This window comes from Bubalus kerabau, chromosome 8 (assembly GCF_029407905.1).
Source record: "Bubalus kerabau isolate K-KA32 ecotype Philippines breed swamp buffalo chromosome 8, PCC_UOA_SB_1v2, whole genome shotgun sequence".
Classification (NCBI taxonomy): domain Eukaryota; kingdom Metazoa; phylum Chordata; class Mammalia; order Artiodactyla; family Bovidae; genus Bubalus; species Bubalus kerabau.
In genome coordinates this window covers 95,734,949-95,758,624 of record NC_073631.1, presented here as the reverse complement: position 1 = coordinate 95,758,624, position 23,676 = coordinate 95,734,949, and the positions used below count along the sequence as shown (strand labels likewise).

Here is a 23,676-nt window from a genome sequence, read left to right as displayed (position 1 = left end):
CCAGCATAGCAAAAAATAAATTAATTAATTAAAAAAATATATATTTAAGGGTAAATAATGTCATATTATTCACACTAATGTTCTTGCCCCCTGCCTCCACATTTTTTGGGGGGGGCGGGAATTTAAATCTCCACAATACACTTATAAGGAAAAATGGCATTACAAATGTCCATGTAGCATTGCCCAATTTTAACCATTATTAATCTCACTTCTTTCACCTAGTATATCTAGAATACAATTTCTTACCAATACACAGGATTGTGCCAATCACTTTAGAGTCAGCATATGTTTCATTTCACAGATGCACCATAATCAATCTAACCATAATGTTAGATACATAATGTTGTTAATTAATAGACTCAAAAGTACTTATTTGAGCACAGTGTGAGTATATTTGTGGGAGATTTCTTGATAAATAGAAATGTTGAATTCAAGGGTATGTACATTCAAAATAGAAATACATTGTCAAGCTACATTCCTCAGAGATTGTACTGATTTACATATGCAGTTGGCAGCAAGTAACACTGACTCAAGCATTAAGGGCATTTCATTGTCTCTTATACCTGGAGAAGGGTGGTTGCAGTAGCCTGGAGACATCATCAAGAATCCTGTTTATTCTGATTCTCTGTTCTTCCATTGTGCCCTTGCGCTCATTGCTTCACGGTTGGAAGACGGAAGCTGCTCCTCCAGGCACCAGAGCCTCACAAAGGGCAGGGCAGAGGTAAAAGATTTTCTCTCTCTTTTTTTTTTTTCCCACCAAGCCATGTGGCATAGGGGATCTTACTTCCTGGACCAGGGATCGAATCTGTGTCCCCCTGCAGTGGAAGCTCAGAGTCTTAACCACTGGACCACCAGGGAAGTCCGTCAGTTTTCTCCTCTTGAGATTGTATTTCAAGTTGGGAAAGAGACATCACAGTTTCCCTTATTTCTCACTGACTGAAACTGGGAAATATCCTTAAACCCGTCACTGGCCAAATGAAAGGTGATTGCCATGACTGATAAGACAAATCATAGGTCTGCCCCTGGGTCTGGGGGAGATCAAGACAGATGAATGGAAGCTTTGTTCTTTCCTGAAAGAATTGGGGTTCTGTGAGCTCAGAAGAAGAGGAGAAATGGATCTTGTGTATACAGTGAACAATGCTTGCTATACTTCCCAGGTGGCTCAGTGGTAAAGAATCTGCCTGCCAAGCAGAAGACCCAGATTCAATCCCCATGGTTGGGAAGATCCCCTGGAGAAGGAAATGGCAACCCAAGCCAGAATTCTTGCCTGGGAAAGCCTATGGACAGAGGGGCCCAGTGGGCTACAGTCTATGGGTTAACAAAGAGTCGGACATGACTTAGTGATTAAACAGCATACTCAACTATGGTGTTTTATCAAACTTCTGATACACTTGACTTCATTATTAAATAGTAAAACTTAAAAATCCTTTTTGTTTGAACCTTGAAAACCCTCACAGTTAAAATAAAAAAGGTAATTCTAACCCTTTGAATTTGAATATTGCTTTTTCTTTTTCAAAGCACTTTCATGGTCTCTTGATTGACAGTAACCCACAGAAAGAGATAAAATGGGTCTTATTTCCCTGTTACAAATGAGAGCCTGTGATTCAGCGTGGTCAAAGGACAGGCCCAACAAGTGGCATCATTAGAGCCCACAGTTCCCAGCTGCTATGGCCCCTGTGGTTTTGCGCTGAGATCAGTCACGAGCTGCAGGCTCACGTGGGTGCGCCAGGGTCTGAAGGTGTCCTCACAGAGCTCTATGCTTTGCAGAGTCACTACTGGTGCCCTGTTGAAGGAGGAAAAAGGCAGACAAAGGTTAGATCTCTGTTCTGATCTTAGGCAATCCCAGGCACCTTCTCTTGTGTGAAATGTGTCTTCAACCCACAGTGAGGAGGACCTATACAAGCTTATAGATTGGACTAAAAAAGCAACAGGATAATTTGGTCAAATAATGGGCTATTTTTCTCTAAGTTAAATATTTGTGTGAAGGTGGGAATGGGTGGATGGGTGGACTGGATTGGTTCTCCTGGTATGTATGTGGCTTCTCAGGAGTGAGCTCCCTAAGGGAAAAGACTGTATCTTATTCCCATCACTGTTGCCTGTCCCGGCACAGCTCCTGATGCATAGTAAGGTAAAGTCGCTCAGTTGTGTCCGATTCTTTGTGACCCCGTGGATTGTAGCCCACCAGGCCCCTCCATCCATGGGATTCTCCAGGCAAGAATACTGGAGTGGGTTGCCATTTCCGATGCATAGTAAGGGCTCCATAAATGCCCATCAGATGCATGAATGGTCTGAGTTACTTCTGCTAATGACTGATGTCCTCCCTGTTACCATCTGTCAGAGCACCGTGTTTCTTTCTACATAGCATGAATCAAAAACTACAGTTAATTACTAATTTGTCAATGATTTTATCTTTGTCGTGAGAATGTAAGTTCCATGAGAGTCAAGACTGGGTCTGCCCAGTTCTAGCCCAGGGTCTGAAACGTAGTAAGGACTCTAGAAACGGTTAAGCTTTGAGCAAATGCTTTTAGCAGTGTCTGGCACATAGTGGGTCCTCAATAAACATTCCTGGAATAAACCCTGACTACATACCACAGAGACTTCATGATCACACATCTCTGACAGCTGAACTGAAGACTCCAGTTTGAAAAAGCAGAGCAGGGCCAAGGAACCAGGCTGCCCAGCAGAGCCCGGGATGGACAGACAGCCCACCTGAGGTCCACTGGCTTCCACAGGATCACAGCTGGAGGAGAGCCTCAGGGCGCGAGACAGCAAATTCTTTAAAAAAAAAATGAAAGAGGGGCTGGATTTTTTAAAATTAATTTTTATTGGAGTATAGTTGCTTTACAATGTTGTTTTAGTTTCTGCTGTACAGCAAGGTGAATCAGCTATAGGTATACATAAATCCCCTTTTTTGGATTTCCTTCCCATTTAGGTCACCACAGAGCGTTGAGTAGAGTTCCCTGTGCTGTATGCACAGGGAAGTCAGTTCTCATTAGTTATCTATTTTATACATAGCATTGATAGTGTGTATATGTCAATCCCAATCTCCCAGTTCATCTTACTCCCACACCTTCCCCTTTCATACGTTTGTTCTCTACCTCTGTGTCTCTAGGGGAACTGGATTTTGAAGGACCTTGCAGAGAATGGGAACCATTGAAGGCACCAGAGGGGATTCACATGGTCAAGTCACCATTTGGGGAGATTCAACTGCAAAGCAATATAATAAAGATTGCAGAGAAAAACTAAAAGAGATAAGTTATAAAAGATTTCTTTTATACCCATTTATTCATTCATTCAACCAGGAAAGCGTACATTGAGAGTTTATTATGTGCTGAGGACTACGTTAGATCCTGGAGATGCAAGAATGAGTAAGATTTGGGTTTCCCTGGTGGCGTAGTGGTCAAGAATATGCCTGCCAGTGCAGGGGACACAGATTCAATCCCTGATCCAGGAAGACTCCACATGCTGCAAAGCAACTAAGCCAGAACACCACAGCTATTGAGCCTGTTCTCTAGAATTCAGCACTCACAGCTACTGAAGTCTCTGCTCCATGACCAAAGAAGCCACTGACTAGAGAGTAGCCCTTATTTGCCACAACTAGAGAAAAGCCCATGCAGCAACAAAGACCCAGCACAGCCAAAAATAAATAATAAAATAAAAGATGTTTTTAAAAATGAGTAAGAATTAGTCCCGGACCTCAGCCATAGTCCAGGAGCATGAGTGAGGAGACAGAAGAAGGAAAGACCCAAGAGACATTTTGAATAAAAGAACAGCAGCCTTGTTAACTGATTTTTTTTCTGGGAAGAAACTAAGCATCCGTCAAAGTTCCATAAGCTTTCCTACCTAGAGCTCAATGATGGTGTAACTCACTGGCAGAGACAGAAACTGAGGAGGTGTCTGCATGTGGAGGGCAGTGATAAGAGTGGGACTAAGGTATGTTGCTAGTGTGGTTGTTTAGAACCTCTGCTTGCAGATGTCCAGCAGTTAATTGAGGCTGAATTCCAGGTGGAGACATGGTTCTAGGCATCATCTTCAAAGACAGGAAAGATGACTTCTCATGAAACCAGGGTTTGGGGGACCAGCAGCCTCAGGCCTGTGAAACACTAACATTTGCAAGGTTTTGAGTAGATTAGTGTGCAGTGGAGGGTGTGGAAGAAGAGGGCAGTGATGGGAATTTGTCGTCTTGAAGGACAGAAGGGGATTTGAGGAAGCCACATGTAGTAGAGAGCACCTTGAGATAGCTGTCTACAGACGGCTGGGGAAAGAGTCCTGCAAAGAACAGAATAAGGACAGTGACTTTTGCTCCCTTTAATAATTTAATTGCCCAAGTAATCATGTTCATTTCAGAAAATTAGAAAATGCAAAGAAGCAAAGCTATGACAAAAAGTCATCTCTAATTCCACCATGTGGAGATAACTTGTTAATATGGTTGTGCTGATTTGCCCAGACTTGGTAATGCCTTCTTGCATCCCAGGCTGGAATCCAGCCTGGAATCTCTGAAGAAAGAGATGATAGCCAAGAGACTTACTTCAAGAGGTTCAGCCTCTGGGCTGCATGCTCTTTCTCTGTCCTAATCTCTCTTCCCCACTGGAGTGGAAGGACGCGGGCCATGATCCTGTGTAGAGTTGGACCCTCCCCAGGTATCCGGGGCTGAACAGGCATTTGGGAAGATGCTGTGGAGAAGCAGAAAGAAGCCTTCAATCCTACAGAAAACTGAGATCTAATGCATTCCGAGGCTTCCCAAGTCACCAGCCCAATTTTGTCCCTAAAGGTGTTTTATCAGACGACTTACACAGTCACCTGTAGATATGGTGGCAACAGCTGGAAGCTAGCTCCATAGGCTACCCCTACTTCTCCTGCAGTTAGAATAGTAACAGGGTATCCAGCACCTTCTCAGTGACCCTGGAGGAATTCAGTCTTCCAGGAAAAATCTGGGAACAACTCAAAATCACCATGGAAACATGACTGTGACATCAGTCATCTGCCAGAGAGGCTATAAGGTGTGGCATCTCTGAGGGCTGGCTCTGGGGTCACGCTGTCTGAGTTTGAATCCTGGACTTGTGATCTAGAAGCCTGTGACATTAGGGAAGGGGCTTCCCTGGTGCCTCAGATGGTAAAGAATAGGCCTGCGATGCAGGAGACCTGGGTTCGATCCCTGGGTTGGGAAGATTCCCTAGAGAAGGGAATGGCAACCCCACCCCAGTATTCCTGCCTCGAGAATTCCATGGGCAGAGGAGCCTGGCGGGCTACAGTCCATAGGGTCGCAAGAGTCAGACACGACTTTAGGGAATGAGTTTCTCTCTGCCTCTGTTTCCTCATTGGTAGTGAGATCCTTATAGTACCTTCTCACACCTTATTGTCAGGGTATTCAGATTGTTACAAGTAAAGCACCTGGTAACCACTCTACAAATGTTAGTTATTAATTAGAGAAGGGGACATTCAGGGTACAGTGCATGGTGGGGTTAGTCTGGAAGTCTTCCTGAAGAAGGCTCTTGGCTTGTATGGGCTGAGCAGTCAGGGAGGGGAAGTTCGAATATGCCTGCTCAGTGGAGTGGAACGCAATGACCAGAAGCTCCATCCATCTATCCTTCTTTTATGCAACCACCAAGCCTGAGTCCTGGTTTGTCCCATCATGGCCTGTAATGAGGCCAAGGAGTGGGCAGATTTGTTTGCCCAGGGCTGAGGCCAGACTTCCAAGAGCACTTTTCCTGCAACACGTTGCATAAGCAGAGGTTGCTGTGTGGCACCCTGCATGGTTGAGGCATGACCTGGGGCACCCGGAGGTCTGGAGGATCCTCTTGGACCTGGGTATATCTCAGATGAGAGACACTGCCCATGGCCCTGTGTCTGGGAAGATGTCACTTTAAGAAACAGAGTATCTTTGGGACCTCCCTGGTGGGCAAATGGTTAAGACTCCATGCTTCCATTGCAGGGGGTGCAGGTTCAACCCCTGGTCAGGGTACTAAGATTTCTTCATGGGCAATGTGGCCAAATACATAAATAAAAAGAAAGAAATAGGTATCTTTTATTCTTATTATATAAGTACTGAACATTCTTGTAGACAACATCCAGAGAAGATGCTTTAAATTTCTTATAATTCACTATCCTGAAATCACTAATGTTTTATGTTTTTCATGCATAGCTCTTCTCTTTTGTGTCTCTATAGATGCATATGTGTGTGTGTGCAGTTGTTCAGTTGTGTCTGACTCTTTTTGATCCCATGGACTGTAGCCCACCAGGCTCCTCTGTCCATAGGATTCCCAGGCAAGAATACTGGAGAGGGTTGTTATTTCCCTCTCTAATAGATGTGTGTGTGTGTGTATACTTTTTTCTATCATAAATAGAATCATAAAGTAATACCATTTTGCAATGTGATATTTTCAATTGTCTTCAACTTTCTTTTCATATTATAAAATATGCTTCTACCATGTAATTTATAATGCTGGCAATGTGCAACTGTCCCATAAATTATTTAAACAATTTCCTATGGTTGAAAATTTAGATTGTTTTCACTGTTTTTTTTTTTTTCTTATGAACAATGTTCTCATGCCTAATCTTGTAAATAAATCAAATATTCATGCTTAGTTCCTTAGGCTCATTTAGAAAAGCTAAGTCAACAGGTATGTATATTTTAAGGCCTTGGATGTCTACTGCAAAGACTCCCCAGCTGAGACCCCCAGTGGTGGCTGTCCTACCTGTGGCCCAGAGAAGGGAACCACCTGCAAGGAGCTGGGCAGATGTCACCAAGCATCTTGGAAATTCCCCCAAGGCTGAAGGGTGGTGGCTGGGGTAAGGACCTTGGTAGGAAGTGGACTGCAGTTGGGACCTTGAGCCGCCCCTTGGAGAGCAGGTAACCTGATGAGAACAGGTGGAACCATGTATGTAACTCTGTGGAGGTGAGCGAGGTGCCTCAAAGAGGAAGATCCCAGAAATGACACCCTTCCACACAAAAGCCTGCTTGTAGCTTTCAAGGGAGCCCTGGGGTTGCCCACACTGCTGGACTATAGTCTGTCTGTCCTGCCAGACCGAGCTCCCCAAGAGCAATGATGTGTATATTTATCTCTGCACCCCCACACCCAGCCCAGTGATCCAAAAATATTGATTAAACTGACTTGACAGCCTGCACCCCAACTCACAGCCCTTGCACCTCCTTGTCCCCCATATTTAGATCAAAGTTTCTGACATTTCGCTGCCTTAGAAAGAGCACCCTTTCCATAGGCCACTTGAGCAATGGTATACCTAAGGCTTTAAAATACACATTCCTTTCAACTGGCGAATTTACCTCTAGGAACACCCTAAAGAAATCCAAGACCCCCAGGAACTGCCTGCTCGCCTTTTGCCTCTGTTTCCCAGGGATTCTCTTCCTGCCCCCTCCACTCACACACTCTCCATTCACATCCTGGGTTCCTCAGCATCCTTGCTATTTCCTGCCCCATTACCTAAATTCTTCTCCTCAAGGCACAGTTAAAATACTACCTTCTCTAGCAAGCCTGCCCTGACCCCCAGCTGGACATCTTTTCTACTGTGCATTAGAGTCAGTTACATGCATGATTTATCTGAACCTCCCAACCACAATCTATTTGAGGGCTGGCAGGCAGAATCCACAGCTATTTTATCTTCATCCTTCTCTACATCTGGCAGAGTGTGGTACCAATAGCAGGTTCAGAAAGTTGGATGGAAGGGTGCCCTTCGGGAAAGGAGTTTCTTTTAAAGCCTCGCAGTGACTGTCTGCGGTACTTTGAGACCACATCTTCAGCCTGTAGATATCGGCATCAGAGATGAGCTGCAGAATCAAATGCCCTGTGTAGCAGCAGCACTATTTTCAACCCCAATTTTTAGAATCTCCATCTAAAATTTAGGTGAGCCAATGGAGGCTAAGAGATGTGAAGGGCATTGGCCGAAGGCATACACAACGATCGAGAATCCATCTGATCTGATTTCAAGTCTGAGGCTTGCTTTCTGAGCTCAATCACTGCATATTTATATTATGATACAAATGTGATTACTTCTAACAGAAAAGCATTCACTTCTTTACAATAACATCTAGCGTGCAGAACTTTAAACATATGCAGAGAGTTCCTCTTGGGAGTTCCAGGGAGATTTTAATGAACTAAAATTTGATTCACAAGTGCCAGCGCCCTGAACAGGATTTTAAGAGATAAGAAGCTGCTGACACTCACTAAAGACTGGGAGGACGGGCAGGCCCTGGAATCCTCTTTTTCTCATCCCTAAAGCAGCACCCTTTTATTAATAAAACTTGAATTTTTATCGGTAGCATGGTTAATTACTGATAGTAAATTTGCACAAGGGAGCATTATTTAACCCCTTTAACCCCTGCTGTATCAGGAGGGTGGATGAAGACCCTACTCGTGTAGGCTACAGTCAACCCTTTAATGTGGGTAACAATTCCAGGGTTGGGAATGAGAAGGTTGAGGCTCAGAGAAGTTAATTAATTTTCTCAGAGTTGCCCAGCAGAGCCCCGATTCTAGTTCTGGTCAGTCTCAGAAGTCAGGGCTCTCTCCCCTGTCTGGGTTCGTGGGTGCACACCAGAGGCTCTTGGTGCCCAAATCTCCACTCCAGCCTAATAAAATCAGAATTGCTAGGCTCAGTGCCAGGTATCTGTATTTTTAAAAAGCTCCTCAGGTGCTTAAATGAGCAGCCAGGATAGGGGAGGAGGGACCCAGGCGGAGCTGCCTCTCAGCTGTCACAGGGAGGGAGGAATCTGACCCAAGTTACAGAGTTCCTTTCCATTCACCTCAGAATCACCCAGGATCCTCTGGCTCCACCACAGATCAATGAAGGTAGAGATGCTGGGGTGGGATACACACATCAGCATATACTCTTTTTAAAAATTTATTTATTCGCTTTTTTGGCTATGCTGGGTCTTTGTTGATGTGCAGGCTTTTCTCCAGTTGCGGCGAGCGGGGACCACTCTCTAGTTGTGGTGTGCTGGCTTCTCATTGTGGTGGCTTCTCTTGTTTTTGAGCACAGGCTCTAGGGTGTGTGGGCTTCAGTAGTTGCTGCACATGGGCTCAATAGTTTTGGCTCTCAGGCTCTAGAGCACAGGCTCAATAGTTGCGGTGCACAGGCTTAGTTGCTCCACAACACATGGGATCCTTCCGGATCAGGGATCAAACCCATATCTCCAGCATTGGCAGGCAGATTCTTTACCACTGAGCCACCAGGGAAGCCCCAGCATATATACTTTTAAAACTCCCCAGGTGTTAAAAGTGTAGCCAGTGTTGAGAACTGGACTCCGAAGACTGGAACCAAATGGCCTGGGGAGGCAGCTGAGCAATCCCAACCTGACTGCAGCAGACCAGGTGAAAGGGACCTCTCCTTGCTAACTTCTCAGCCAGCTCTGGGGAAGGAAGACAAGGAGAAAAAGAATCAGCATCCAACAATCAGTATGCAAAGACGTCGTTAAATGCTCAGAAAGAATTCCTGCTCTCAAATCAATTAAATGCTTTCCAGCAAATTCCTTGACAAATTTACTTGACAGATTCTTTCTTCACAGAGAAAGCAAAGTGCACTTTAGTCTTTGCCTAGAAAAGTGATATAAAAAAATCGTCATGAATGGGGTCCAGATGAATGAGGTTAACTATGAGACAAAGGGGACTCAGCAGACGGAGAGCAATGGAATCCGTGCAATCTATTATACACCGGCTTTTGTATGCAAAGTGGAAAAGAGCTGCGGAATAGGATTACTATGCTGACAGGGAAAACAAAAGAAGTTTAACATTCAGTGCATGAAAGAGCAAGGTGAACCCGGGGCAAGGAACCCGGTGAGGAGGGCAGGCTGGGGGCTGGGAAACACGGCGGCCAGTTCAGGGTGGAATGGGGCCTGCCTCTTCCAGGTGACGTCCAGGCTCTCTAATCCGTGGTGGTTGTGACCTTGGCAGAGCCTGCGTGCTTCTCCCCTCTCCATTCTGTGCCCTCCCTCCTCGGGAAAAGCCTGGGCAGAACACTGCTCTCCTTTTAGGAGAGCGTGGGAATTTCTGGGGAACCAGAGTTTGAAACAAACTCTCCTCCCAACCAGGCAAACCTCTCTCCGGAGGTAGCAAAGAAAAACAGCTTTACTACTGAATTAGCATTAAACCAGAATGTGAGGTGATCCGCTGGGAGAATGCAAAGATGGAAAGCAATCACTGGTCTTTCCTCTAGACGAGCGGCCTTGACAGCACCATGGGTCACGCATAGCTCATCCTGGATTCATTCATTGCAGTGGCCACCTGTGTTGGCTAACTGCCTTTACCCGAAAGAAAAAGAAACTCATCTCTTTATGGCAAGAGCTAGTTTTGCAATGGAAGCCGAAGTTAGGGTCCTATTCTCTCACAGAATCTAGGAGACGGGGCACTTCTTCCGGGATGATTCCATTTCAAAGAAATGAATGATTCCCGGGTCCTTAAGAAAGACATGCCTGGGGAGTAAAGCTGGCAAGAGGCTTATTTGGCTTTTGAAAAAATTTACATACATTTCAAAGAGACTGAGAAAGCACTTCCAATTACAAGTTTTCTAAAGTAAATGCTCTAAGAAAAGGGAGTGAGGTGAGGTGGAAAAGTCTCTTCTATTATTTTCAACAGAGAGAGTTAAGCTTCTTATTTTGAATTTCTATTTTCCCTTACAGAACACTGGCCCTCCAGCAGAGCCTGTAGGGGAGTGATGGGAATGTTTGACTTGAGGGAGGTGTAGTCGGCTCAAGACCTAAGGGGTGCGTTTGTGGGTGTTCAGTTGCTCAACACGTACATGTGTCTGACTGTGACCCCATGGGCTGTAGCCCACCAGGCTCCTCTGTGCGTGGGATTTTCCAGGCAAGAATACTGGAGTGGGTTGCCATTTCCTTCTCCAGGGGATCTTCCTGACCCAGGGATCGAACCCATATCTCTTGCATTTCCTGCATTGGCAGGCAGGTTCTTTTACCTGGGAAGCCCCGACCTGAGGGGTAGTGTAGACTTAAGCTGGATTTAGTCTTGCGACCTGGACAGGAAGAAGGGTGGACAGTGCCTCTAGCTCTTGGGGAGTTTCAGATTTGGCTAGGATGTTAGCAATAATAAGTGTCACAAGAATCCCCTGAAACCTCTGTCTTTCCGGACTCATTCTGTGTGCTGCCCCTTCCCCATTCTGCTTTCCCCCTGCTCCCTGCTGGGCAGGAGGGAGGGCTGGGGACCCCAGCCAGGGGTGACTCCTGGGCTGTGGCTTCATGCCTCCCTCCTCCTCCTCAGCACAGATCCTGGCTTCTGCTCCACTCCAATTAGACTCTAACCCACTAGAAGCTGCAGCCAATTCTGCGGAAAGTTCAGATCTTTAGGGACTTCATAAATTAGCTTTTCCTGCTAAGTGTTCTCCAGAAAAGAAAAAAAGAGAAGAATTATTGAGGAGTGAGGGGCAGGTTGCAAAGCACAGCACAATTGCTGCTTGGTCTTTCCAAGCCCTGACTTCCAGGCACTGAGTGTTCACGTTGCAAATAATCGGGCAGAACCATCCCAGGAAGGGGGTTCTGGGGTTGAGGGGGTGGATGCAGGGAGAGCTGACCGGCTGAGGGCTCATTGGGTGGCTCTGGGCAGGAGGTGGGCACAGGTTGGGGAGGGATAGTTCTGAGATGCAGGTGGTAGGACCGGGCTTGTTTTCTGCTGGCAAATTCTGAGCAGGACCTTACATCTTTAGGACATGTCTGTGAGCGTGTGGCCTCATATTTATGTTAGAAAATGCAGAGGCAAATCCTAGATTTCTACACCCCTGTGTGTCCCTGAGCAAGTTTTGCTGTGTCTCTGTTTCTGTCCCATGTGGTCCATGTTCTTGCTCGTGGTGCAGATGGGAGGTTTCCATGGGATCCCACCTTGCAAGTTGTGGCCAGAGATAAGTCTGGCAGTTTCTTAGTTATAGGCAGCATGAGCAGAGAGGGAGGGTCACCCACTGAGGCTGGAATGATGTGTTGAAGGGCCCAGTCTCTAGGGAACCGGGGAGCAGTCTCTACCTGCTCCGCCACATGCTCCGGGCTGTACCTGGTCCACTATTCTTCATTCTCCTGGCCCCACACTTGGCTGCAAGCCTGGCTCCAAACATGTAAACTCTCCCATGCCCCTAACCCCTCGCACCTGCAGGTCCCTCAGTCTGGAACAGCCTCCTCATCTTTCTTCATCTGGCTAAACACGACTCATCCTTCAGTGATGTCACCTCCTGCAGGAAGCCTTCCCTGCCTCTCTGGGATCAAGAGGGAGTCCTTCTTTTGTGCTCCCATCTCACTTTGGACATGCATCTATTAAAGCACTCTTCACATCTTGTGATTCACACCCTGGTAAAAGAATCTGCCTGCCTGGTAAAAGAACCTGGGTTCGATCCCTGGGTTGGGAAGATCCTCTGGAGAAGAGAAAGGCTACCCACTCCAGTATTCTGGCCTAGAGAATTGTCCATGGGGTTACAAAGAGTCGGACATGACTGAGCGACGTTTACTCTTTGTCTCATCCACTAGACGGGGAACCTCTTGAAGACAGGATGCATCTTTCATCCCTGGCTTCCCACCAGCCAGCACCGTTCTGAGCAGAAAGTGAATCTGTTACATGAATGAATCTTGAGAGACAGCACCTCATAGTTGCATAGCACTCACCAGGCACTCTCCCTACACTGCTTTCTGCTCATCCTGCCATAGGCCAGAGCACAGGAGAGGCAGACGGTGTTATTCCCATTTGACCAGGGAGGGTCATGAGCTTGGCTGGTTAACAGGTGTCTCCTGACTCTCTATGTCCCCACTTTCCAGCCCAGAAGGCATCTCCACCTTAGGAGAGCAGCCACAGAGCGAAGGTGGCTGGAACCTCAGGCAAGCAGTCTTGGGAGAGCTGTGCCCTAAAGCCTCAAGCACCTTTAATTTAATCTTGGTCTTCCTCGGGCTTGAGTAGCATTCATTGACTCTGAATCTTCTGTCTTAGGTGTTTGCCAAATCTGGTTAGATTTTTTGAGTCCTGGTCTATAGCTTTTCTCCAGCCCTGATGTCTCATCTTTTAAAGAACACCCTCTTGACCTCTTACAACTTCTCAGAAGAAGGATTTGGTTTCTTGTAGGTTTCTTTGTCTCATCCCTGCTTCCTTGCGGAAAGAAAGTAAATTATACAAAAGTGTGATGTTTCCAGAATGTTCAAAACTTGTGACTGCCTTTTGCTGAATCAGCAGGAGAATTTTCCTCACCTGAATCCCTTCCTCAAGAATCAGCTTTTTGCTGAGTTTGTTATCACTAATCTCCATCGAAAGATCCCTTAGCAACCAGGTCCTGATAAAGTGAGATTGTAAGCTGACCCCTAATGTCACCTGATTCTGCAAAGCTGGCTTTCTCGTAGGTACAAAGCAGTCCATCCCAGAACATGATTTTTAAAGCCCTTTTAACGAAAAGGGGACACAAAGACAGAAAAAGATTTCTATCTGAGTGGCCCTGTGTGCTCAGCACGATCCCAGGGGATGCAAAAATAGAAAAGCGCTGGAGGAGCTGGCAGTCACTTTAGGGAGAGCCCTTTGGGAGTCAGATACAAAGCACCCTGGCCAGACTGTCGCAGCCCATCAAGTCCGACTCAGTGAGGTGAACTCCCCCGGGTTCAGACCACCTGTAAGTTGAGCTGTTTCCTGTGGCTCCCAATCCTCCTGCAAATATAATTCTCTGCCCAGGATTGGTGTTGGTTTCTACTCTCTCCCAGGTCAAAAGAGCTCTCGCTCATGGGGGAGGGCGCGAGCGTGGGGAGTTGAGAGGACAGGAGTTCGGTAAAGTCACAGGGGTGAGTTGCCCCTCAGCAGGCAGGGTGACAAGGCCCAGAGCATCAGGAAGGAACACTGTTGGGCTTTGCTGTGTCCTGATGGGGGTCGTGGGAAGTTCAGCCTTCCAAGGATGTTTGGGAAAGGCCTGGGGAAACCTTTGACATCAACAGAGGTTTTTGCCTTAGAAAAGCTGAGCCAACTTGGTTACTAAAGTTACCCAATGCCGGTCTGATCAAAAGGGTCCACATTATGCCTTAATCTTAAGGCCACAGCTCCATGCAGGGGTGGTGTGGAACTGCCTGTGGGTCGCGTGTAGACAGAAATCATTAACATTTATTGAGTGTTTGCTGGGAGCCAGGTTTTTGGTGAAGGCTTTTCTTCATTATCTTATTAATTAAGATGCACAAGGTTCTCCAGAGGAGGATGGTCTCCTCCTATTTGGAAACAGTCCGGAGAGAGAAATTTCCACTGGGAACAGATGCTGATGTCAAGAGCAGCTGTCCTAGTTAAGATGACTTCCTCCTGGACAGTGCTGGTCTCCTGGAGAGCCAAGACCATGCTCTCTCAGCGCTCCTCTGCCCACCAGAGTCAGGGCGAGCAGACATGTGTCCCACCCAGGCTGCACCCAGGCTACCTGTGCTTTGAGAGGAATTCCTCGCTGAGCATCACACCACGTGTTAATCATTGTGTTATCTCATTTCATCCTCATCATAATCTTATGAGGGAGGATAGTATTTTTGCTCCCGTTTTACAGATGAGGACACTGAGGCACAGAAGGGATGAGGATCTGCTCACTCTCCCACAACCAGGGGTTAACAAGCAAGTTCTCCCCATGTTCAATCTCAGTCTCCTCACCTGCCATGGTTCTGACTCAGACTACAGGATTCTACCCTTTGGCTTCACACTTGGGTGAGTGGGACCACTCAGAATCTCGAGCAGGACTAAGAGGGTCTGAAGAATTGTGGAAAGGTGTCTTATTCTGCAAAACTGATCAATAAACAGAAAACAAGCAATCTGCATTGTAGATTGCAACAGTTGGCAAGACCTGCCAAAACAATACCAGAGACTGAGTGGCTTAAATACAGAAATTTATCTTCTCACAATTCTGGAGGCTGGAAGGCTAAGATCAAGGTGCTGGCAAGATAGATATCGGCAAGAACTGAGGCGGCCGCCTTCAGGCTGTGTCCTCGCGTGGCCTTTTCTCTGTGTGCACACATCCTGATGTCTCTTCCACCCGCTCTGTTGGCTTAGGGCCCCACCCTTATGACCTTATTTAACTTGAATTACCTCCTGAAAGGTCCTGTTGCCATATACAGTCACATTAGGGCCTAGGGCTTTAACATACGATTTTGAAGGCCACAATTCTGTCTCCCATGTAGATGATTCAAAATTCTGTGTCCCTTCTATAGCATCCCCCATAGCATGGGACACAGTCAGGTCAACCCCAGGTATCTGCCCCTCTCTGCAAGACCTGGGGGCTGGAGACTGCTCTTTGGAAGCCACACCCCTGAGAGACCACTGCCCCACTGAGAATTCAATAAAGACTATATATATATATATATACACACACATATATATAAACAGCATGTTACTACAGACTCCTTGCAGCTCTATAAAACCCAACATTTACACATAGTTTTCACCTCATCTAAAGTTTTTACATTTACCATCTTGACATGGGGACTGAAGCTACAGACCCTTATCTGGTCTAAGTTTCTATCAATATTCCTTTGTTTTTTTTTTTTTTGTTTGTTTGTTTGTTTTGAGTTCTCATAGCTGTCTAGGGATCCAGAGGGCTCTGATCTTTCCATGCACAAAACTGGTTTCTCTGGTCCCATCTTTAGAACATTTTTTCCAATGAAAGGAATGACTTTGCAAGAAGCCATGCATACCTTGGAGCTTCCCAGGTGGCACAGCAGTAAAGAACCCACCTGCCAATTCAGGAGAAGCAAGAGACTCAGGTTCCATCCCTGGGTCAGGAAGATCCCCTGGAGTGGGACCCAATCCCACAATCTTATTTCCATTCTCATTATGCTGTAATCCCCTGAGCACAGATCCATGTACATCTAACACATGCTTCTGCTAAACCACCCCAACTTAGAAGATTGCTGGGGGTCAGTCACCTCACCAGCCATGGGAATTTTCATGGGGCCTTGATCTGCCTGGGAGAAGTTGAAAGTTCACCAAGAGGACCTCCTTGGTGGTGCAGTGATTAACAATTTGCCTGCCAATGCAGGAGGCATGGGTCCGACCCCTAATCCGGGAGATCCCACATGCCTCAGAGAAACTAAGCCCAGGTCCCACAACTACAGAACCCAAGCTGTAGAGCCAGAGGAACCACCGCAGCGAGAAGCCCACTCACTGCAACAAAGAGCTGCCCCAGCCTGTGGGGCTTTGTCTGGAACCGGACATTTCTTTATTTTTCTTTCAACCAAGGCTGTGGGGGCCTCAACCAGTGTTTCCTGCCTGACCTACTGCTGACCAAGTAGTCAAAGTGGTGGTCAAGTTCTCCTTGGGCCCTGAGCGTGGATGTCTGCATTCCATGTGTGTGAGTGTGTCTAAGGAGCTTCCATCCCAGAGAGAGGCAGAATCGAGGTGTTCTATGGGGCAGGTCACTGAATATTTGCAATTCCAAGTTCATGGCCACAATGTAGCATTTCAGAGGAAAGCAGAGGTCTGGGAGCAGACAGTGGAGAAAACAAGGCTTGGAGGTTTAACATGCTCCACTTTGGTGGAGTTACATGTAACTGGGAGTTGCAGCAAGCATTAGCCCTGGAATGTGATGGTTTCCAGAGTGACTGAGGTGGGGAGGAAGGGATGGGTCCCCCACCTCCTTCCCTGGCTGTGCCCCTGCTGCTCTACCAGGCCAGGCATGGTGGGGCGCAGGAGGAGGCAAAGGGCTCTCCAGTTCCCCCTGTCCCATGCGTGGTCTCCTCTCCCTTCCTCTCTGCTCTCCACAAACGTTTTCTTATCCTGGGTGAGCCAGTTGAAGTGGGCATGATACTACTAATAAGATGATTTAACAGAAGTGTTTAGCTCATTGGACCTTTGGGATAGATCTCAGCTGGCCCTTGCCTGGAAAGATAACAAGCTTCTGTGAAACTAACAAGGATACTAGCCCACTCCACTGCTATATTCTTACTTTATATGCTGATGGTATCGATGATCACTTCTGTAAGTGGAATTCATCTTTCCTCTGGCAACAGAAAGACTGAATTGTAAATGGTATCCTGGGGGCCTCCTCTCTTTTCTAGAGCCTCTCTGAGCTTGGGTTTGGGGGGATGGGGGAGTGGGGGGGGGTGGGAGGGATAGGCACAGATGATTCCACACGTCCACTTACCCTTGGGGTCCCTGGTCCATGTCGTCCATAGAATATAAAGTCATTTGAAACATCAATAATGAATTGTCCTTTCTCTTATATTCCCATGATCTCTCTTTACTCACAGGCTTATTTTGAGAAATAAATGAAATTAAAATAATTATAGTCAACCATCTACTACATGCCAATCCTAGGTGTTTTATGAATACTGTTTCCAAACCTAATGGCAAGATCATGATAAGAATCATAACTACTATTTTATAGATAAAGAAACTCAGGGAAGTTATGAATTTGTTCAAGGTCAGTAAGTTAAGATTCCAGCCTTGGTCTTTTTGACTCTAAAGCTCACATTTTCCCTCTCCGGTACTATGCTGTATAAAACATTGCTCCAGCCAGCACAAAATTAGGTTGTGCTGCAGTAATGAGTGACCCCCAAATCTTAGTGATTTCTGACAACCGAGTTTTGCTTTATCCTTACATGTGATGCCTGATTCACATGCATCACACTTGGCTGGGGGCCTTGCCCCATAGTCCCCCAGGACTCTTGCTGAAGATGTAACAGCCACTGGACTGTTGCCAGTCCCCATGGTAGAGGGAGAGGGCATTCTGGAAGGTCTAAAACTAGCAAATAAATGCCCTGGCATTGAATTGACACACTTTGCTTCTACCCACAACTCACTGGCCAGAATTTTAAGTGAAGATTCCAAACCATAAGGGGGAGGAAGTGCCATCCCATTGGACAGCAGAGAATGGAAAGTACATGGCCAGCAGCATTCACACCTGCCATGAGGGTGTGACACAGTACTTGGCACCTACGTGCTCAATAATCACTACTTCACACCCCTTCCCCTCCCCCAGCTGTGAACAGATTATGATGAAACACTGCTGTTTTGGAATAAGAGACTGGCATAATGAACAGGCCCTTCACTTTGTGCTTTCTTCAACACTTTATTGACTTACAGCTGAATCATAGGGTGCTGGCCGCAGTTCACATCTGGATCAGATTGCTCCAGGGCCTGAGTCTCCAGTGACTTGATGTCTCACTATGTAACAAGGGTCTCCATCAGTCAAAGTCAAACGCCCGGTTGCAGGTGATGGGCAACACTCACATGCATGACACGTGACACCCTCCCATGGGCATCCCCATCAGCTCAGGGCTACACGCTATCCCCGGCTGGCAGCTGTAACTCCACCCTTTCTTCTTTTAGACTGGGAGGCATATCAGAACGCAAGTGAGTGACAGAAGCATCATCACAGGGATATGTTGGGTCTGTTCTAATTGTTTAAAAAGTACATCAATTGTCTGAAAATCTCAATAGTTAATTATTAATAGCGAATTGCCTATGACACACCTCGTAACTGCTCGAGATATGCAGCGTGTCAGGATACCAGCGCAGATGAATTGCTGGTCAAGATGATCCCAGACCAACCTGTTGTGAAATGAAAAATTGTGTCAATTAACTGGTTGTTTTATCTACATGGTGCCAAGGAATTGATGGGAGAGAACATTTTGTCCACGCTAACTAAATTGGCTTGTAGCCTTGGCATTGTGTGGACCCAGCCTGAGTATTAAGAATGTGAGCATAATATCAAATCATGGAATGTTAGACTGAAAGGAATTTCCAGAGATAATTTTCATCTGTTGCAGATGAGGAAACTAAGGAACAATCGGGTTAAAGATTTGCTGAGAGACACACAGTGCAATTATTAACTACTGTTTTAGAAGAGGTAGATGTGTGTACATCTTCACCCACAACATTTTTAACATTTTCTGTAGCTATTTCAGAACTGAGAAGCTCAACCAAATGGAATTGCATACTTTCTAAAAGTAGACAAGAATTTAAGAAACACCCCGTGGTGCAATTGTTTCATTGCTTAAACTTGCTGCTGACTCATCTGCCTTCCACTTCTTTACCAACATGGTCGTGGCATCCGTCACTTACGTTGGCTCTTTTCCCCAGCGGGTCCCATCCTCTTCCACTGGGCTGGGAAACAGGATGTAGTCACGTCACCTCCGTGAGTCCTCATTGGTTGATGGGCGGGGCTCAAAGGTGAGGACTCCAGTGGGAATTCCTTGCCAATAGGGGTAGGCCTCCTGTCCTCCAGCATGAAGAAAGCTACCTGTTGCCCAGGAGAGTGGGCTGCTTAAGGCCAAAATCCTGGAATCCCTGGAACAAGGAAGCCAAGGGTTTCAGGCTTCATCTTTTGGAGAAAGGACAAACTCCCCCTACAACAAACAATTCCTGTGCTGCACCTAAAGTGTTGGGGAGGAAATGTCTCATCCAGAAACAGTCTTTGAATCCGTGCCTTCCCTATTCCCACTTAACTGTGAATTATATTTTTTTATCCACTTTGGGTTCTTGCCTCTTGAAAGGCCTTTAGTTTGAGGCAGGTGATTTTGTGGCGTCTGTTTCTCAAGTCTACTTCTGAGGCCTTGAAGACTCCCTGCTTCAGGGAGTCTTTCCTGGGAGGAAAGGAACTCCAGAGCAGTTCCAAACGGCCCCAGGGTCAGCGACCAAGATCTAGGCTGTCCACTGTCACTCCCAGTCTAGGATTTTGGCAGCTCTCCTAATCCCACAGGCCCAGCTGCAAGAGGCAGCCCTTGGCATGAACAAAGAACTCTTAGGCTCAGGGCCAAGAAGTCAACCGTTTCCCCCAAATGGAGCTGCCCCTCCCCAGAAAAGCACACTTCTTCCCCTCTCCTGTGGGTTGTGTGGCTTAAAGAAGTATTTGGAGTTGGGTGGGGGTAGGAGAGCTGGGAGCTCCCAGGCGGTTCAGTGATAAAGAATCTGCCTGCCAAGCAGGAAATGAGAGTTCGAGCCCTGGGTGGGGAAGATCCCCCGAAGGAGGAAATGGCAACCCACTCCAGTATTCTTGCCTGGGAAATCCTATGGACAGAGGAGCCTGGTGGGCTATGGTCCAAGGAGTTGCAAAGAGTCAGACACAACTCTGAGACTAAACAACAAGGAGAGCTGGGCAGATGCATAGAGGGTGATATCCTGGGACAATTCTCGCCCCTACCCATGCCAAGCAAGAGGGAGGGATGGAGGAAGAGAGGATTCTCCATCACGGCGGGTACACCCCCCACCTCAGTTTTGATGGATTATTGAAAAGATGTTGTGGGAAGTCTTGCCCTTTCCAGTCCTTCTTGCTTGCTTTGGTACAAAGCTGCAAACACAGCCATACACTCCACCTTGTAATACTTATACTGGTCACGCCTTGTGGGCCACTAGGTTCAGATCCTGGAAAACTACTGGTAGGAGAACTGATGACTGAAGAATTTAAGACTTCAAAGGAGAGTAAAGTTAGGAGAAGAAAGGTCAGGAATGAACTAGAGAACATTAGAAGGGGTTTTTTGTTCAGAAAAGAACACAATCCAAGAGCATACTGAATAAAGAGTCTTCTAAGATACATCGTATCCACACCTGTGGAAGCGTCAACCAGTTGAGCCAAGCTAGTGAACAGTTGAGCAACGTGAGCGTTGCTGGGAATGCACCCTCCCTAGAGTGGCAGCCCCACTTCCAGGGATGTGTCCTAGAGAAGCAAGTTCAAGGATGTTCACCCAGAATCCTTTGTGGTAGTGAAATTTTGGAAGCAACCTAAATATCTATCAGTAGGTGAGTTGATGAATTGTGGTCTATTTGTACAGTGTAATGCTGTTCATCAATCAAAATGAATGAACTAGGTCTCCACCCATCATCAAGAGTGGATCTTGGAAATGTAATGTTAGGTTAAACAACAAAAAAAAGCAGGTTCCAGAATGATACATTCAGTGTGACACCACTTATGTAAATTAAGAAGCACTCAAAGCATTGCAGGTTGTGATATATGAGTAATTCATATGTAGTAAAGTATGAACACATATATGAAAAGAAAATCCATCGGTCTCAGGACAGTTGCTATTTTTTAGAGGGAGGAAAAGCGGTGCAAAGGGAACTTTGCCAAACCTTTTGCCAAACAAAAGTTTTTTCTTTTTTTTTTTACTGATCTGATATGGCTGTGGAAAAATGTTCAGCTTTGCTATTTCTGGGAGTAGGTGCAAGGGTTTTTTTGTATTATCCCCTTATATTTTTCTGTATGTTCGAAATATTTAAAAGTTGGACAAAGAAAATTCCCATGGCATTTTGCATCCACTGACATGAGCAGTAATGAGTATGGTACTGTGATTTTCCATTTTTATCTTGTATTTGAAAAAAAATTTCCAAGACTTCCTTTCCTTGTATCTCTAACAAAATGCTCGTAAATGTGCTTTTGTTGTTGGGGAAATATCAAGAGGGGCACTTTTCCAGACAGTTATTCTGGGCCCTCCTGATCTCATGCGTGGTTCCCTCATCCAGATACCTGGAGACGGCAGACTGCTCCAGGCAGGCTGCACCCAACTGCACAGCAGGGCTTTCTGCCAAAAGCCTGCTGCCCTTCTGCCTGGAGGGAAGGCTCAAGGTCTGGTTTACTTTCTCCTTTCTTTACCTTTCCCAAAGTTTTCTACTTTGGGAATGCTATTCCTTGGCCACCCTCAACATCTCCCTTTTCTTTCTTCCTTTGTTTCTTTTTTTAATATTCTTATTTGTTTGCACAATCTTAGTTGCAGCGCTTGATGAGATCTTTGATCTTTGTTGCAGCATTGAAACTCTTTAGTTGCAGCATGTGGGATCTAGTTCCCAGACCAGGGATCATACCCAGGCCCCCTTCTTTTGAAGTGCAGAGTCTTAGCCACTGGACCCCAAGAGAAGTCCCAACATCTTCCTTTTCTATCCCAATCTCAAGATTCATGATTCCACCAGCGCTGACCCACTGAGGGCTTCTTCAACTTGGATGTGTATCAGAGTCAGCTGGAAAGCTTATTTGAACCTAGACTGCTGGGCCCCACCTCTAGAGTCTCTGATTCAGGAGGTCTGGATGGGCCCAGTGGTGTGCTGGAAGCTGCTCTCTGAAGGGATAACAGGCACTGATTTGCAGTGCTTGCCAGTTCCCATGGTGTAAATATTCCCATCACAGCTGATTTCAAACTCCCAACTTGACCACCATTAAATGTGGGATTAGGGAGGGGACGGGCACTTTTCTTTCTCCCAAGGTGATGCAAACCATCTCAGCACATTTTTGTCATGGGACCTGAGAATCTGCATTTCTAATAAGATCCCAGGTCGCGCTGAAGCTACTAGTCCAGGGAGACCAGGCTTCCGGAATCATGGTTCTAGAAGGTTGAGCACAGGGGTGTGGAGTTTGGGATGGGGTTCCTGGATTGTGTGAATAACTCTGCAACTTTGACCTTAAAAATCCTACTTCCTTAAAAGGAGCCCAGGGACCTGGTGGTCCAGTGGTTAAGACTATGCTTTCAATGCAGGAAGTAGGGGTTTGATCCCTGGTCAGGGAACTAAGATCCCACATGCTGTGTGACCAAAAACAATTAAAAGAGCCCAGGAGATTTCCCGCTCTGACAGCAAAGGCAGTTTCACACCTGGGGACCATCATGGGCTGCCCTGCAGATAGGCCAAGCCCAGGGTCCAACATAAGGGGTACACTGGCCCAGATGTTCTGTCCCCTATCCTGAAAGCCCCCTGTCCACAGACCACTAACCATTCTTCTCCCACCTCAAGCAACAATCTGCTCCCCCTACCCACCCCAGACCCCACAGCTGGGGGACACAGCCCCGCAGAAGGAGAAGGGCTAGTCCCTGGGGGCTCTCGAAGGACAGAACTGTGTCTGAGGGTGTCCTTGGCAAAACATGCCATAGATGCCAGGAAAAAAAGAAGGGAGGGAAATGGGAAGGAGGAATAAGAGAAGAAAAGGATACAGAGGAAGGGTAGGGAAAAGAGAGTCTGAAACAGAGAGGCTGAAGGTGGGGGCTCAGCAACTCCCAGGGACTCGGGTTCCAGCCAGATTAGGCACAAACCAAATGACAACTGTCCACTCCCCTCCAGGTGAAACAACAGCTGTCTTCTGGGAGCGCTTTGGTCCTCCCACTGTCCCTCCCCAGGCTCAGCAGGGATGAGGCCGCCTCTGGGGAGAACAAAGGCAGTGGTGCTGGGAGGAGAAAGCTATTCCCGGGAGAAAGGCAGGATTAACACGCTGAGGTATTGCCATACACGCTCATGATATTATCAAGTTGGTATATAGGATTAGATGTCATTAGGATTACAGGGTGTAATAACTCCAGGTGAGGTTGACATTTCTATTCAAACTGTAGTTTGGGGAAACCTATAGGTTTCATTGCTGGTAATTTTTCTCTTTCCTCCTAGAGCTTGATGTTCTATCTCAGTCCCGCCCCCCTCCACCCCCCGACCCCTTGGCTGGTGAGCCCACAAGTTCCTCCAGCGCCCTCACGGCTCCCACGCTCCAGGAGAGCTGGTGGGCCCTGGAGGGGAGCAATGGTAGCTGAGAGAGGGAATCCAACTTCCTCTGGTTTTTTGGAGGCAGAAGCAGAGGCCCAGAGAAGGACCCGTTCAGGGACACTCCATCAGTGTCAGCCCCCAAAGAGGGGGACCCTGGCCACCTGGAAAGACTTTCCATGCTGCCATGAACTCTCCTCCTTTCTTCTTCTCCTTTCTTCACTTTCTTTTGCCCCTTCTGTACCGTCTCCCCTCTCCCTCCTCCCTCTCCCTAAGACTCAGCCTTGGCCCCTCC

At 46.8% G+C, this 23,676-nt stretch overlaps 1 long non-coding RNA gene across 2 annotated transcripts; it reads right to left on the bottom strand.

Moving 5' to 3' along the window:
* Positions 1–17,991: 17,991 nt before the first annotated feature.
* Positions 17,992–23,058, bottom strand: LOC129658630 (uncharacterized). Of its 2 annotated transcripts, XR_008717465.1 has the most exons (4): positions 22,946–23,058; positions 18,999–19,223; positions 18,408–18,485; positions 17,992–18,098 (listed from the first exon to the last, which is right to left on the bottom strand). It is a non-coding gene; the product is annotated as an uncharacterized LOC129658630 (long non-coding RNA). The 2 variants fall into 2 exon arrangements; XR_008717464.1 differs by having other exon boundaries at positions 18,084–18,485.
* Between the last annotated feature and the right edge of the window lie 618 nt (positions 23,059–23,676).